The sequence below is a fragment of the Ursus maritimus genome, unplaced genomic scaffold, assembly GCF_017311325.1.
Source record: "Ursus maritimus isolate PB19 unplaced genomic scaffold, ASM1731132v1 scaffold_25, whole genome shotgun sequence".
NCBI lineage: Eukaryota > Metazoa > Chordata > Mammalia > Carnivora > Ursidae > Ursus > Ursus maritimus.
Window position 1 is genome coordinate 24500324 of NW_024425008.1, and position 9418 is coordinate 24509741.

The following is a 9418-nucleotide window of genomic DNA, read 5'->3' on the forward strand; positions in this document are numbered from 1 at the left end:
TCTGAGGCCCTGTGCTCGGAGGGCCCCAACACCCGCTGAGCGCAGGTAACCTAGTTCCCAGGCAGTCCCAGCTTCCCATCCTGGACCCAGCGATCAGGTCTTGAGTGAGAGGCAGAGGTGCACAATGAGTCTATTTTTGGGAATCTGAAAAGAAGCTCTTCCTGGTGGATTTGAGGACCCAGGGCGGGAGCCACTGGAGCCACCTGGCGCCGCTGGAGCGAAGGGGGCTGTAGCCCATTCGCAGCCATCCGCAGGATGGCTCCTGTGTTCTAGCGTAGGTGGTTCTAGGGACTGGTCTCTGTTCCCTGACCCAGCCTGCCTTCCCTCACTGCCGCCCACCTGGATCTCTGGGCTCCTAGTCCTGGTATACTTGCCGCCTGTGCTGACAGTTGCCTGAAGCCATTCCCCTCCCACGGTGGGCCGGAAGACCAGACCCCTTTATGGCCCATGACCACAGCCTCCAGATCAAAAGCTGTACCCACATCTCCCCAGCCTGTGTGCTCCAATGGCTCAGGCACTGCGATCGGGGATTTGCAACGCACGCTTTCTGCAAAGGTCTGAAATGCCTTTTTTTTTTTTTTTTTTTTTTTTTTTTTTAACAACGGGAGCTGGGTCCTGATTGAACACAAAAAGCCTGAGCTTGGTAGTGGGTCCTAGGTGAAGAGACTCCCCCTGCATCTTAAAGGGCCAGCTGCACCGGCCCAAATGCAGGCCTCCTAGTGTCATTTTATTGTTCTTAGTCCTGGAGGCAAGAAACGAAGGTGAGAGCAAAGATAGGGCTAAAATCTGGGGCGAAGTGCAGTGGGACCTGGAGGAAGGACCTCATGGGTGATCCCTCCATCCCCGTTCCTGGGGTGTGGTAGCCTGAGGGGGGCATTCTGACTCTGGAAGTGACCCAGGCACTGCCCTCCATACTCCTGCCTGACTTCCACAGGCTAGAATCAGCTGTCCCACCCCAGCGGAGCGACAGAGGGGATTTGCTCAGGCTGGGTCAAGACCGGGAGAGTGTGCTTGCTGGAATCATGTTTTGGGAACAGATGGGAGACAACTTATGAGCCCTCCCACCATTTCTGGGGCTTGGACACACGATAATGCCTTCTTGCAATTTCTCAGTTGGAGGCACCTTCGTCCCCAGCTGCCAATCACAAGCATGTCTGTGCATGAGGCACAGGTCTGGCCGTTCCCAAGCTGAAGCTGAAGTCCCCACTCACTTCATTCATGCAATAAACTTGTAGCTAGCACCTATGATGCACCCTTCCTAGGAGCCGGGGAGATACAGTGAACAAAACAGACAAAATCCCTGTTCTTAGGACAACTGTGCTCTACGGAGGGAGTCAAACAATAAATAAAAAATCAACAAGAAAATATCTAATAATAGGTGTTATGCAGGAAATTTAAATGGGCTGAAGTGGCAGTGACTCACTAGGGGACTCGGCTGGCTAGTCAGGGAATCTGATTTCTTTCTTTCTTTTTTTTTTTTTTTTTTTTAAGAGAGAGAGTGTGAACAGGGGAAGGGGCAGAGGGAGAGGAGAGAATGTTAAGCAGACTCCACACTCAGCTCAGGGCAGAGCCTGACATGGGCTCCATCTCACAACCCAAGATCGTGATGTGCTTAACCGACCGAGCCTTCTGGGTGCACCAGGAAATCTGGATTTTTAAAAGTCAGCCTTAGGGGATGCCTAGGTGGCTCAGTCAGTTAAGTATCTGACTCTTGATCTCAGGGTGGTGAGTTCAAGCCCCATGCTGGGCATGGAGCCTACTTAAAAAAAAATAAAAGTCAGCCTTAGGAAGATCAAGGGATGAACATTCTGGATAGAGGGATGGGTTAGTGCAAAGGCCCTGGGGTGAAAAGATGCTTGACATATTGAAGGAACGATTACCAAGTAACAGTATCTTGAGTTTATTCAGTGCTCACGTGCCAGGCAATGTTCTAAGCCCTTTATATTTCATTTATCTCTCACAGCCACCTTCTGGAGTAAGGGCATCATCATCCCCATTTCACAGATGGCAAGGAGACATAGAAAGCTTGCCCAAGATCATCTAACTAATAAACAGCAAAGTTGAGATCCAGATCTGGCCCAATTGACTCCAGAGTGTGTGCTGTGCAAAGGGCGATGCTGTGGAAACAGACTTGGGGGTGTCGAGCACAGATGATATTGGAAGTGCCCGGACTGGAGAGAGAAGAGAGAAGAGGGCTGGGCGCGGAGCCCCAAGCAGGCCCACATTCAGGGGTGGAGCACAGCCTGCAAAAGAAAAGGCACAGCCAAGGGGGTGGAGGGAAGCCGGAGCTTACACTGTCGTGGCAACCGGGAGGAGGCGTCTGAGGAAGAAGGAAGAGGGCAGTGGTCACCGGTGTCGAACGCTGCAGAGAGGCCAAGTACCGTGAACACAGAGAAGCGACCACGGCTTGGTATCGGGGTGGGGTGGGGCTTACTAGTGGCCTGGAGAGGAGCAGTCTCCATGGAATGGAGGGCTCGGAAACCCCACTGGAGTGGGATGGGAGGAAGAGGTTAGATGGGCAAGCGGAGGCAGCGAATCTGGTCGGCTCTGAGGAGACTAGGAGTCCAAAGCCCCTCCACTCCCTGCAACTAGCCCTGTGATTGTGGACAAGGGGTCTAACTTTTCTGAGCCTCAGTTTCCTCATCTGTAAAATGGGGCTGATGTTAATACCTACTTTGCAGGACTACAATGAGGTATCCAATAAAAGATACAAAAATAGTTTCGAAAACCACACAGCCCTGTTAAGAGAGAAGCTATTTCGGGCTCTCGAATGGCTTCCCTCATGCCGGAGTGGGGATTTGCTCCCCTCCCTCTTTCTCTCCTTTAACCATCTGTCTCTGCAGTCTGAAATCTGTTCCACCTGACCCCTAGCTGACCAGAGCCTTCCCTCTCCCTCTGTCCTGCCACAGCCTCCTCCTCACAGTCATGGCTTGGCTCTGGGGGGCTCAGTTGAATATGCAAATGTCTCCCCAACCAGCTGGTGTCTGCCTCCCAGAAACACATGTTCCAAAGCCCCTCCGCCTCACCGGGGAGTGGGGGCCAGAGCCTCTGCCGCTCCACAGCCTAGAGAGGACACATGGCTGGGCGAGGAACGACACAGCCAGCAGATGGGGAAGGGCTGCTGGGCGTGGACAAAGAGGGCAGGAGAGGGGCCGGGGACGTGTGTGGGCGAGGGGACCCGTGAGCTGGGATGAAGGGAGCAGAGTGTCCGTGTGTGGCTGCATACCACAAGAGCGCACAGCCCACCGGGACGCGTTCATCCCTACCAACCCATCTATGGGGCTTCTTGGCAACAATTTGAGGCCTCACAAGTCTATTGGGTTTTGCAAAACTAGCCCTGCCTAAATTAAAAAATATCTACCATAAAATACTTAAGGCCTTCAAAAAGTTATCAAGGATACCCTTTTGGCTTAAGAAATCACACATTTTTTTCCAAATTCAAGTGAAGGCCCTTGGGCACCCCTCTCCATGGGCGCTACTCTCTGCTCCAGGGAACTGCTACCCTGAATTCAGGGCTTGTCATCCCTGCAAATTCCTTTAGACGTTGACTGGGTGTGAACGCATCCCTAAACCAAAGGTACCGCTGTTCGGTACATTTTACATTTCTATATAAACGGCCGGCACACGGTTCATCTTCTTTCACAAACTGCTCTTTTGGCGCCAGGTTCTATTTATGGGATTCAAGCACGTTGTCAATTCACTCACCTTCACTGCGCTCTCGCCCATATTTTTCAATAGCACCCTGGTCCCCTGACAGCACACTCAGTCACAGACACCAAGGGAAACTGGCAGAAAATCTCAAGCTACGCCCCCAGGTCTGTGTCTCTTTGCAGTAGACGTCCGTGAAGGCCCCGGGGCAGGAAGTCCCTGGGGCAGGGGGGCAGTAGAAATCTCTGCTTCTGCCTAGTCCGGCCAGGACAAGGACAGGCTAGAGCAGGGCTCATCATCGCCATCACTCACACAGGACACACTGCTGAGGTGCCATTCCAAGCCCTTCCTACGCATTTAATCCTCACACAATCCGTGGGGTAAACGCTATTACTTCCGCCACTTCCCAAGGGAGGAATTTAAGGCACAGAAGGTTGAAGGAAACTCGCCCAAGGTCACCAGTTACAGAGCCAGCCCTGGAACCTGCTCAAACCGCAACTGGGCCCCCTGTGCACCCCAAGTCTCACCATGTGTGCCCCACCCTGCTGGTCAGGTGATGGTCATGTGTGGGCCCCAGGGTTCGGAGCTTCCTAAGCCTGAGAACACTGCTGACTTGGTGTAAAGGAGCCCCGTAAAAACCTCCGGCGCAGACAAAGGAGCAGACGACGTGGGGCCGACGGTCCTGCTTTCAAGCCCGGTGTAGGCGGCCGGGAGCCCAGCCTCCTGAGAGCAGGGGCACCGGGATCCAGGGGCGGCTCCGGACTGTGGCTCTTCACGCGCCTGGGCCTTGTTCTGGTAATTTGGAAAACGGATGGATAGAGTAAGCGGACATCAAGGTTTCCGAACTAGATGGTTTCTAAGATCTCTTCCGTCTCCCAAGTTTGTGTGGCTCTAAAGCAGAAGTTGGCAAACGTTTTCTGTAAAGGCCTAGAAAGTAAATATTTGAGGCTCGGGGGACCATACCGTCTCTGTCATGACTCGTCAGCTCTGCCTGTGTAGCGTGCAGCCACGGACAACACATAAACAGATGGGTGTGGCTGTGTGCCAATAAAACTGTATTTGTAGACGCTGAAATTTGAATTTCATATCATTTTCACTTGTCACGAAATACTATTTTTCTTCTGATTTTCCAACCATTTAAAAATTAAAAAAAAAAACCCTTTCTTAGCTCTCAGCTTAATGAACATGGGTGGTGGGCTGGACTTGGCCTGTGGGCTGTAGTTTGCCAATCCCTGCTCTGGAAGGAAAGGGCTGGATTGAGAGGCTAAAAGTCCTGGGTTTGAATTACAGAATTATAGCTCTTCCCTTTTTGAGTTGTGCGATCATGAACAAGTACATAACCTCTCTGAACCCCATTTCCTCTTTGGTACAATGGAGATACCCCCATCTATTGCCAGTATGCAGGGAGACAGTCAAGAGCATATAACCAGCTCTTGGAAGCAGAAGTGGTCCTTAGGAATGATAGCAGATCTGGGATTCTATCCCACAAGGCCCTCCCAAGCTAAAAAGTCCAGGTCACTGTTGGCCCTTTCCATTCTTTGTCCCTGCCTCCTTCGTCTGCCTCCAGCCCTGGGTTAACTCTGTTACCCAGAGCCTGCTCCTCTGATGGCCCAAGACACGCACCACAAAGGGCCCAGGATCAGTGTGTGTGACACCAGCCGTCCTGGGACCCTATGGCTTTGCCCTGAGAGAGGTGCCAGAACTCTTGGGCAGGGAAGGAATTCACAGTGCTCACACCAGACATCCAGAAGCTGAAAAGCTCTCTGTTCATCCCTCCTTTTATACAGCAATCTGTTCAGGGCTGTTATTGCCTGGGTGGTTCCAGATGACAGATCTCTAGGATATACCAGGAGTCTGGCTTCTGCAAGGATTGAGAGTCCCCTTGTGTCACCAATATGACCAACGGCAAAAGGGTAAGGGTTTTAAGAATGGAAGGAAGACACTGGAGTTGGGCATCACAGAGCTGTGAGCATCCCAACCCCAGGGCCTGGTGGTGGGCAGCACAGAGCCTCCAAGAAAGAACGAAGGGCAAAGACCGGCATGCAAATTCCCTTCCTTGAGCCACGTGTCATCTGGACTCTGGCCCCGCTGGGAGAGGGGAACAGGTGGAGCTCCTCTCTTGGGTACTTCCGAACATACATTATGCATGTCCGGCCAAGAGAAGGAGAGGACGCAGGGCAAGGAGCATCGCCAGCAAGTGTCCCCCCACAACTCACTATCTGTGGTAGCTGACCAGGGCTGCCATCCCAAAGTACCACAGACGGGGTGGCCTAAACAGCAGAAATGTACTTTCTGACACACAGTTCTAGAGGCTGGAAGTCCAAGATCAAGGTGTCGGCAGGGTTGGTTTCTTCTCCCCTTGGCTTGTAGATGGCCGCCTGCTTAGTGTGTCCTCACGTGGTCTCTCCTCTGTGATGAGCATCCCTGGTGTCCCTTCTTCTTCTTCTAAGGACCCCAGTCCTATTGGATTAGGGTCCACACATTCCACCTCATTTTACCTTAATCACCTCTTCAAAGACCCTGTCTCCAAATACAGTCTCATTCTGAGATACTGAGGGTTAAGTAAGACTCCAATGTATGAATTTTGGGGGGACACAGTTCAGCTCATAGCGCTATCTCTCCATCTGAAGCCTAAGCTCCTCATAGCCTCCCCCATCCCACCAAGATGGTAGATAGAGGGTGGGGGCAGGGGGAGCCCTTGGGATCCTGAGTCCACAGGTTCTTGCAGACAGGAAAGGGCAGCATCACAGGGGAAGGGGGAAATGTTTTTGGAAGTTGTGGGGAGTGGGTGCCTCTATGTACGAGTCGCGCATGGCATTGGTGGGAGAGGGCGTTGTATCAGCGTAGCCCTCGCATACTCCCTGAGGACCCAAACGCGAGGAGCTGTGATTCTAGGGAATAGCAGGTTGCAGGGCTCCTGGAGGACACCTTTGAAAATCCACAGACTCATAGCCTGGATCTTGTATCCGCCCCAAGTCCACGTGTGGCTGGCAAGACTGAGCAGGGGCAGGGTACTGAGTGTTTGATCCAACGAGAGTCCCACTGCAGCCTGTTTGAAATCACTGCATGGGTCTTGGGGGCTCCTGCTATCTCACCCCACTCTGTCACCCTCCCCTCACGTGGGGGAATGGCACGGGGTGCCTGGAAGCTGTGCCTAGGACAGAGGTGAGGGCCCCCAGCATGCCCTCTCAGCTACTCAGGCCCAAGCTGTGCTCCATCTCCTGCCACTGCCCCATGGAGAGAACTTTTTCCAACTCGGGAGCCTCCTGCCAGCACCTTCCTTCCGCTGCCTGGCCGCCCCCCAGCAGACCCAGCGAGGGTGGCTGGCAGGCTGGGAGCTGGCTCACATGCCGCCTCTCCCTTTGTCCGCACCTCCTGGTACGATTATTAAATGCAAATTACAAAAGACGTGACCCAAACGATCTTTATTTCTTCTTTCAACAAGTGCTGCCTGCAGGGCCCTGATTCCAAATTCCGTTTCAATTATCTCAGCCATTTTAGACACAAAGCGGCTGGTGTTTGTAATTGCCAGAGAGGAGGGAGGCAGACAGGAAGGTCCAGTGGCTCAAACCCAGGACTTGTGCCTCTCCAGTCTGAACGCTGATGTGCAGCGATTAAAGGTACTCCACGTGAAAGAGGAGACGGGCTCGAACATGCTGGCCCACCACGTTACCCAGTGCCCACCGACGGGACCGCAGCACAGATTCACAAGCCCTGCGTCCTACCCGCCTGACATCCAAGCTCCGAATGCTCCCAGACAACAGAATGTGCTGGAGAAGCCCTCCTCGCCCTCCCCCAGTGCTACCACTCGCCCCCCAGCTTCCCCCTGCTGTTCTAGGTTGGGCAAGAGCAGGAGCACGGGCTTCTGGGCTTCCGATCACTCTTCCTGGGGAGAAGGAGCACCCCCCCTGCCCCGTGTACACAGGTTGCAGGGGCCCCCAGAGAGAGGAGCCTCATGAAGTAGAGAAGGAAATCAGTTGTAAACTGGGCTGCGACCTTTCTCCAGTAAGCCCTGGCCCCCGCAGCATGAAATCATACACACTGGAGAATGGAGACGGCACCGTGCTTCCTGGCGTGCCCAGCCTGCTGCCACACACAGGGCATGGCAGTGAAAAGCCCGGATTTCAGCGTCTGGAGGTCTGCCCTAATGCCGCCTTGGTGCTTACTAGCCAGATGACCTCGGACGAGTTCTGTGACCTTGCTAGGCCTCCGTCAGGGTCTTATCTGTGAAACAGGGACAGCCACGGTAACTACGACACACCGCATCGTTGTGAGGGTCAAAGAAAATGTAACGCAAGCCCGAGCGATGGTGCTTGGCACGCGGCAAGTGTGTAGTAACTGCCAGCTGCTGGAGTTAATGGCCAATAAATTCACAAGTCTGAGCTGTCCCAGCCGAAGCTGCAGGTGTAAACATTTCAGTAGGCCCTCCTCTGCCGCCCTGCCGTCTCCCGGCTGCCCAGGATCCCGGGAAGGGCCTTGGGGGCTGACCGAACTCTGGGTCTGAGGCCCGCCGCTGCCACCTCGTCGTCCCCACTGAGGGGCCACCTGCCGAACAGGCCCAGGCTCGCAACGGGAGGGGTGATTTACAGCCGCGCTTTGCGAGGGCTGGTGAGTCATTTGTCACACCGGGCCCGGGCACCTTGTTCTACCTGTGTTGAGTGTGTTTTACTGGTGTTGAGCAGAGTGAGGCCAGAGCAGAGTTGGGGATAGGAAACCCACTCAAGTGAAAAATGAGGAAAGCCAAATGGGATTGAGGCTCGTGAAAGGGGGAGAGCAGGTGGGGAAGGAGGTGAAGGGGGGACTGTAAAACACAAGACAGATGTGTGCAGCAGCCCTGGGGTCACCAGAGAGGGGCTCCAGGCCCCGTGCCCCCACTCCCACCTCTGTCGGGGACCCCACAAGGGCCCCAGGAAGTGCGAGAGGTCCACAGGCAGGCAGGTCAAAAATGGCCGACCAGGGCAGCCACTGAGCGTGCAGGCCGCAGGGCCCAAAGAGGAGGGTTTGAAAAAGCAAAAGCAAACCCATCCTGGGGCTTCTGCTTCCTAGTCCTCTCCCCTGAGAAGCCCTCTCCCCAGCCTGCTCTGGACAAAAGGAGGCCAGGCTCATCTGCTTAGAATTTCAGACCCTTCTCTCGGCGTCCCTCAGCATGGAAGTTTCAAGTCCAAAATCATGAACCAAGACTAAGGCGAGGCAGATGTAGAGATCTCCCGGTTACGAACAAGAAAGGAGAGAGAGAGAGAGGCAGAGGGAGAGAGAGGAGGAGAGGGGGAGAGACAGGGAGATAGAGAGATAGACATTCAGCTTTGTGCCTGCAACAAGCCACTAAAGGTGCATTTTTAATTAAATTTATACAAAATGTGTCAGTTTTATCTCTGGGTTTCAAACCTGACTCTTTTCTATCAAAGAGAAGTATTGATCTCCATTGCCCCGGAGCTACCTGACTGAATTAAACAGAATAAATAGAAGGAGGAGGCCTGGAAGGGCTCAGAAACAACCACAGAGGCAAAATCTAATGGCTCCACAGTCATTTGCTGCAATTAAAAAACAAAACCATTTAGAGAGCCGGTTAACACCTTGAAGTCAGGAAACTGGCTTCAAAAAAAAAAAAAAAAAAAAAAAAAGGCTCCAAACAGCTCCCAGGCAAAACATTTTAATTGCTCTAAATCCTTCCATCTTCGGCTGGCACTTGGGTATCTGTGCATTTCCCTGCAACACCCCCAGTGCCCCCGTCCACATCAGCCCCCCGACTCCCCAGTCATTTGCGCAGAGC